The sequence below is a fragment of the Hermetia illucens genome, chromosome 5, assembly GCF_905115235.1.
Source record: "Hermetia illucens chromosome 5, iHerIll2.2.curated.20191125, whole genome shotgun sequence".
In the NCBI taxonomy this organism is placed as follows: Eukaryota; Metazoa; Arthropoda; class Insecta; order Diptera; family Stratiomyidae; genus Hermetia; species Hermetia illucens.
This window is the reverse complement of record NC_051853.1, coordinates 93,559,999-93,568,215: the sequence shown is the minus strand read 5'-3', so window position 1 is coordinate 93,568,215 and position 8,217 is coordinate 93,559,999.

Sequence of the window (8,217 nt, the reverse complement as noted above, 5' to 3'; positions counted from 1 at the left end):
TCGTATATTACACATGCTTATGTCTGGGATAAGCCATTCTCCCATGCTGTTTGCCATGCAGCCAATGACCGCATACGCTCACTTTGCTTGTTTAGGCTCGCTTCCTGATTCTCGTACAGACGACTTGCCTCATCGGTTAGAATATCTACTGGGATCATCCCCGCAATCACGCATGCCGCCTCATAAGATGTTGTTCGGTAGGCGCAACATGTTCGAAGAGTGCTTAATTGATATGCAGCTTGAAGCTGTCTGCGATTTTCTCCGATTTTTATCGCCGAAGCCCACACTGATCCTGCGTATAAAAGAACAGAGCTGACGACTCGCGATAAAAGTAATCGTCGACTGTGCTTCGGGCCGCCTACATTTGAAAGCATCCTTGCTAGTGTAGATCTGATAGTCGCCGTTTTTTTGAAAGCTGATATGGTTCCATTTGGCAGAATTGAATGCGTTCTTGATGTCAAGAGTCATCAGTGCGCAATATTTTCCTTCGTCGTAGACTTTTCTGGCTAATTCAAAAACCAGTTTGGTGGTTTGGAAATCAAATGAAAAGTTTCGATTAGAACTTTTCGAAGTGGAGAGTGGGAATGCAGAAAATGATGATTTTTTTCACGGACCCATTCTCAGAAATTACCCAGCCAAAAAATCTGAACAAAATTATGAAGCTGCTTGTATATGATGTCCAGGGCTCAAAATACTCTCCATATCGATATCTGTTCAAATTAAGTTAATAATAGTATATTACCATATTTTTGGGGAAATTAAGTAGAAACCCCTTTTAAGTTTATCCCAGAGTTATAACATAACGGGCTACATGCAATGGATAGTTTTTACATTGTAAGCTAGTATATTAACTTAAAGTCAAATCCCATTTTTATGGCTTAGTATCTATTTAGTATATCCTTTTATTACTATTATTACTATTTCAACAGTGTAAGGACACCTTCCAGATCACCTCATATTCAAAATGAAGACAAAATCGCGTAATAATGTACGGCGAAGCTCGTCAACCACACGTAGGCGATGTCCTCGATGCTGTGCTTTATCTTCTCCCATGAGGTACTTCCCCTCATCCTTCACCATTCTATCCCGCGTAGCTCTAGGACGTTCCATCATCCCCTTCTTAGATTAATGGATTCCATTGCATGAAATGATGCAGTTGTCGCTGTTTTTCAACGTATGACATATCAACCATACTTAGCTCGTACCTCCTCCACAAACTGCAACAGATATATTTAACGTTCATCTCAGAAGGATTAAGCAGTGGCTAAAAGCGTCAAAAGGACGAATAAATGAAAACAAAAATTATATATAGAGAGTAAACCTCCCAAAAACCTCAATTCAGGGTGAACGAATTGATGGGCATATCGGATGAAGTATGACATTACATTATATTTGAGCGGCTTCCTTTCCCTACTTCTGAAAGAAACCATGGGGCATAGGAACATTGGGGCTCTGTTGCAAGCCTGACTGATTACCCATTACTCATGGAAATAAAATGGGGGACATTTCTTTAAATTTATCCGCGGATAGGAAGACGGTACCCAACACGATTGAGAGTCGCTCAACAAGACCAGATTAGCTTTTCAGTTTTGGAAGTTTTGACAGTTATACCGTCAACCACCAGGAATGAAAAACCTAGGCATCGTATGGTTTGTGTGACCCAATTGAACGAATTTATAGTCCACACCTATTACCGTGTTATAGATTCGGAACAGAATCCACCAGGTTGCACATATTAGCTCCACTGCATTTTCATAGCCCAACGGAATAGAAACTTGTCAATCAATTCTGGGAACAATTGCACAAATTTTCCACGAAGTTTCAGTTGAGCTCGGTGTGGAGTTTTTAACAAGCCGGAATGAACAAAGGAACATCTTGAATACTCTGCCTTCAAGATACTCATCAACTCAGCAGTGAAAAAAAGCTTTGTAACTGACTATATTTCTAATGAGGCTTTGATGCATTCCAGGTCACATTCCCAGATGATGTTCAGATTCTCCCAGACGCTAGGCCAAAGATCCCAAAACTTAAGGTCACTTCGGCAACAACACAATTTTGACTCATCGTTTAACTAGCGAGATGACTGCCGTAGAGATTCATGACCTAGTCTACGTTTCAGCTGCCATGGTTATAAATCTCAATAATCAATGTCTTGGAGCAAATAATAGAAGTATGCGCAGAAGCACTTTACCGTTCTGGGTGTTTCGAACCAACAAAAAATCGGCAAGTTGAGAAAGGGGATTAGCCGCATCACGCAAGCGCTTCCTGGAAATTCATCATCAAGAGTACGCAGATGTGTTCTTCTATCACCATAGGGGGTTTGAGAAAAATCTCAGCAACTCAGGTCAGGAAAGTAACCTCGATCTGGAGCAGTCAGACGGTTTCTGCGCAAGTGTTTGAAGCTACTATTTAAAAGCGGACAAAGGTAATGCATTAGTAATCATGAACAAACAGGAATATGACAAAAAAATCTGGAGGGTATTTCGAATAAAGAACCAATCTATTGCCCGATTCGATGAGTGCAAAAGGCAAATCAATTATACCAAACATGGCAAAAGGGGAAGGAATGAGGGAGATAATAGCAGATACGAACTCCCCATCGTACAACATAGCCAAATGGGTGATTTGTGAATTCAGAAAATTGGTAGTATTTACAACACCACAACATTAAGAAAAACAGCAGAAGTCGTTTAGAGATTGAAGGAGTGCTGTATAGAGAACGACGAAATCTTGGTCTCATACTATGTAAAGGCACTATTTCCGAGTATTCCGGTGAAAGAAGCCCTACGTACGCTAGAAGAAAGGATCGAACAGTACGACAGCACTCCGAAGCATAAAAGAGAGGTCAAACTACATACCAAACTAGCGACGATATGTTTGTCTGAATATTATTTTACTTTTCCAAATACCAACCAAGCGGCTTGTCAACACTCGGGTCAAGGAACATTAAAAGAAGCTGAGGTAATAAAATGGGGCAGAAAAACACATATTTACTCTGGAATCGTCCGGCATATCGTAGAACATGATCATAGAATGGAGAGTGTAATGGCGCTGAAAGAGGCCTTGTTCTGTAGTAATCCGGCCTAGGGAGCTCCAATCTTGATCCAGTCTTACTGTCTTCCATTTAATGTTTATACTATATGTCCCTGCAGGTTAGAATTACCGTGTCATTGATTGAAGTGTTTGCATAGGTCGAAGATGTAGCAATACATTTTCGGATGGTTGCACATCCCGCCTGTTGAAACGCATCAGCGCTGTGATATGGGGCTAGCCGGGAAGAGGGTTAGTGGGCCTTTTTAATTATGTACATATATTGCCCAAAGTACCTGACCTCCAAGTCAACTATATCAAATACGTCGAGTTGCATTTCGATCGATATGTGGCATTGAAGAAACACATCAAAGCTATAAAATTACAACTTAATTTCCAAGCGAGAAAATTTTTTCACAAAAGTCTCAAAAGGAAACTAGAGTAAAAACCCATACTCTACTTTGAAACTAATCCGAACCTATGGAGCATAACTCACTCTCATTCTCTCTGCAAATATCTAAAAAAATTGGCTACCACAACGAAATCAATAAAGAATATGGCGAACAATATCTCGTTCCTATTCATAGTGAAGAACTCGGAGATATGCGATGACTTAAATATTCTAAGTGTCTGCGATAATGTAATGGACAGACACAAAATAAGGCTGGTAAGTCACCCAAATATACTAACTGAAATTTTGTTCAGCTTTAAATACTTCAATTAGAGCTATTAGAACCTACATTAGACTAGTAATTGTAGTCCGTTGAACACGTTGACTAACGAAAGAAGGGTTCCATACATTGCATATGCCTAACTTTCTCGATATTTACCTTCCAATGCGGTAGTTAGATTCCGACTCTGTTTGCCTCCTTTTTAAATCAAGAGCCATTTCGCCAAGAGCCATCAACGTTGGAGGCTTTGCTTATTAGAGATGCGCGGCGTCGTCTATGAGCGAGATCAGTAAAACGTCACCATAGTAGGCAATGTGATATCATATCACTTTTTGAGAAAGGTGATACAATATAATATCACAATAATATCGCAATTATAAATTATCGTTAATATAAATATAATATAAAATTACAAAATAATGTCAGAAACATCATTTTCAGTTACCGTAACCATACATGTTCTTCTAATCTTATATCACCAACGCCACATATTACGGCAGCCAATATTACCAAATATTACTTGCATTTTCACATCTGTAGCGTCAACGCCAAATGGGAATGGATGAAATATCATTCAAGAGAATAAAAAAAGCAAAAGAATCCCATATACTATAGTAAGATATTTTGACATGCATAGGACTGGGAATCACGACTTTTGTGAGCGGGCATTAATTATTACTTACAAATATATGGACTTCCTATTGTTTTGATCGGCATTGAAACGAATCCCTATAGCTAAAAGTTATCATAAATAAACCTCAAAATCTTTTTTTTAGGTAAAAGTCAGACAACAGAACAGAGAATCATAAACTAACAAATTCGCAAGTGATAATCAGCATCGGTTTAGCACCCGACATTTCACAGGTAAGACATTGTGATATATGGAATAATGCATTACAATATTACTGAGTGATGTTTTGTATTGAAATATCATATCTGCGAGGCTGTGGTGATAAGTTCGTTAAGTGATGTTGTGGTGTTTAGATTGAGCTCTGTGATGTTACATTTTAAGGTGATTTCGCTTTTGTGATATATTATATACATCACGTACCCATCTTAATCGTCTATTGAAGCCCTCCACATCTTCCCGCCGATGTACCATGAAGGATTTCACTTAGGTGTATAACGACAAGACAAAAAATATCAGTGACAAAATGGAACCCTGGCGAATTTCGCTTTGTACTTCAAATTTCTCTCATATAATAGGTATTCGTTTCTCTCTCCTCCCTCCTGCATAAGGTATTCTACATATATTTGCTGTTCTCCACGCCGAAAGCTTTCTCGAAACAGATGAAGCGGAAACATGAACTCCTTATAATGCGCCACTCTGATACGCAGGATGTAGATGTAGCCTGGAGGTAGGAAGAGCCAGCTGCTCTTTATCGAGTAGGTTTCTAAGATGTTCTTTGATCTGTATCATTTTAGTAGTTACCTGTGCGATAGCGGAAAACACACAAATATCTCGTCAATCATCGCACTCAAGACGAGTGCCATTATTCAAAATCTAAATTATTATCCCCTCCTTCCCCAATACGTGTGTGCGGCCCCAGTAGTCGTCAATAGCGTTTTGAATTTGGAGTATGGTTCGCCTTAAAGAACTGGTAAGAATTCTTCACAATAACAGGTGACCTACATTTAGTTCCACTGATATTTGTCGAATGTTTCCTTCCTTTGATTCGTTGAAAGTTCATCCTTATAAAGTAAAGAGAGTTTATTCTATAAGAACACGGATGCTAGGTTTCCATATAAGATTCGTTTCTTATATTGTGGGCAACCCGTTGCCCACTTTGGTGCATTTGCTTCAATTGTAGTAAAATGCCGCCCAATAAAACGTTGACTTTTTGCCAAGTTTTGGTGGTAATTCATCCATTTTGTAAAAACTAAAGGAAGAAGTTCCATTATGAAGTTAAAATAGAAATATAGCACTCTTGAGAACAGATACCTTCTGGGACATGAGCAGTGAATTGATAATTGACCTCCAAAAATTACTAATTGAGAATTGACCAGCCTCAAAATTCTGACCTATAATTCGAGATGTTCTATCAATCTTTATCTGAAGCAAAAATTCCGTTTTAGATTTGCAGATAGCCAAAGAGTGAATGAGGTAGTGAAACAATTGAGTTTTATTTTTATGATGGGCTTATCAAATTGTTGTCGGCTTAAGTTACCGGAACGGCCTAGAAATATTAAACTAAATATTCTTAAAAACGAAACTGGTTCCCTTTTGTAATTTTCCATAACACTTATGAAATATTCATCAGATAATGATAAAGAATTGAAAAAAAAATTTGTCGTTATAAATGGGCGAAATTTAAATTTTATTTAATTCCTTCAGAATTTCTTAAGGTGACTGAATGAAAGTTTTTTCACCTGTATCAATATCATCTTGTTTTGAGCAAAGCCGCTGAAATGGAGGCGAAGTCCTATATATAACTTCAGGTTGATTTTGTAACTTGGACTTTGGACAACGATTCAAAATATGCGTGATGTTCCTAGGAGTTGTGATAGATTTTTAGAGACTAGCCTATATAGTGTTTCCCAACCTTTCAAAGTAGGAATTGGGAATTTAGGTAAAGGAGATTGAGCTAAGTGCTGCCATAACTCCAAAATATCGTATTTTACTTGGTAAAGCCACCTGGTTGGGATAGGATAACTGTACAGATATGTGGGGCCATTTGGCGGGACATCTTTTAACTTTCTTTACAGTTAATTTCTATGAGAATTATTAAGCCAAACATTGTGAACATGAATCATTTTAATAGAATTTCTTTAAGTGAACTTTGATCATTTGCATGCGCGTAATATTTAGACTTTTGTATTTTAACTTTAATATTTTGTGTCACCGTATGCTCGTTAGAGGCAGAAGAGAGTCTCGCTTCATGTGTTTCTTTTCTGCCCCTAACTCATGGCACACTTTTCTCGCCGGTCCTCCACTCCCGTGGCGAGCTCCGCAAAGTGGATAGATCCGCGCCATCTATTCGTTCGCATTCGCAACATTCGAAATAAATTTCGAATGCTGCGAATCCTGCCGCGCCACATCACTCCGCCCCCAGATGAAACCTAGGGGTTTCGGCGACTGATCCCGGAACTTCGTTCGCCGTCAATCCACAAAACGGATGCTGCTTCGGGGCGGACACGGGTTTCAGCCTGAACAGAGAGACCGCCTTCCTGCGTCCACCGATCTCGAGCTGGAAGAAATGTTCTCCACGCTCGAGAACGCGGTACGGGCCCTCATATGGAGGCTGCAGCGGCTTCCGGACGGCATCCGTCCTGATCAGCACGTGCGTGCATGTGTCCAGTTCCTTGGGCGAACAAGCAGGTATGGACGAGTGTCGAGTGGGTGGTGGTGCTTTGATGCGTCGGAGATTGTCCCTCAGCAGACGCACCAACCCCGACTCCGTGAGACCCGATCTCTTGTCGAAGACCGGATCGCTTGGGAGTCTTGGGTTCTCCCCGTATACCAGCTCTGCGGGGCTGGCAGCAAATTCCTCTCGTCGGGTTGTACGCAGGCCGAGTAGGACGAGAGGCAAGACTTGGGACCAGGACGGATCGTCACGTGCCATAATGGCGGCTTTCAGCGTCCGGTGCCAACGTTCTAGCATCCCATTGGATTGCGGGTGGTATGCAGTAGTCCGCTGGCGTTTAAAACCAAGGAGTTTGCCTAACTCGGAGAAAAGGGTGGACTCAAATTGCATTCCCTGGTCAGTGATGACCACTGCAGGGACGCCAAAGCGAGGTATCCACTCTCGACAGAGGGCTTCAGCACATGATTGCGCCGTAATGTCTTTCAGAGGTATTGCCTCAGGCCACCGCGTAAACCTGTCGATGATTGTGAGACAATACCTATAACCGTGCGAGTCTCGCAAAGGCCCTACTATGTCGAGGTGTATCGTGTGGAAACGCTTGGTAGTGCGGGGGAATGAGCCCACTTCTTTCCTTACATGCCTGGAGACTTTACACTTTTGGCATGCGATGCACTCTCTGACCCAGGAATTGATATCCTTGTTCATGGAGGGCCAGAAGTATTTTCCGGTGACTAACCGGTTTGTTGTCCTGATGCCGGGATGCGCCAAGTCGTGAACTGCGTGGAACACTTCCTTGCGAAATGTGTTTCTTTTCTGCCCCTAACTCATGGCACACTTTTCTCGCCGGTCCTCCACTCCCGTGGCGAGCTCCGCAAAGTGGATAGATCCGCGCCATCTATTCGTTCGCATTCGCAACATTCGAAATAAATTTCGAATGCTGCGAATCCTGCCGCGCCACAATCTCATTTCATTTCCAGTGTTGGGGTTATTTCTCGGCGTTCTGGAAGATTGTAAGTTTTTTGAACTCCAGTAGTCGCTAGAGAAGGACTAGTTGCCTTGGGAGTCTACTGGGGGGATTATGGTGCACCGATTGGTGGCGAAAACATCTCATCTGGCGTCGGGCAAGCTGGCTTCTGAATTGTCATGTCGTGAATCTTTCTTGATTTTAAAGGTGCATTTGACTACCTAAGTTGGTCATCTGTATTGTTGAA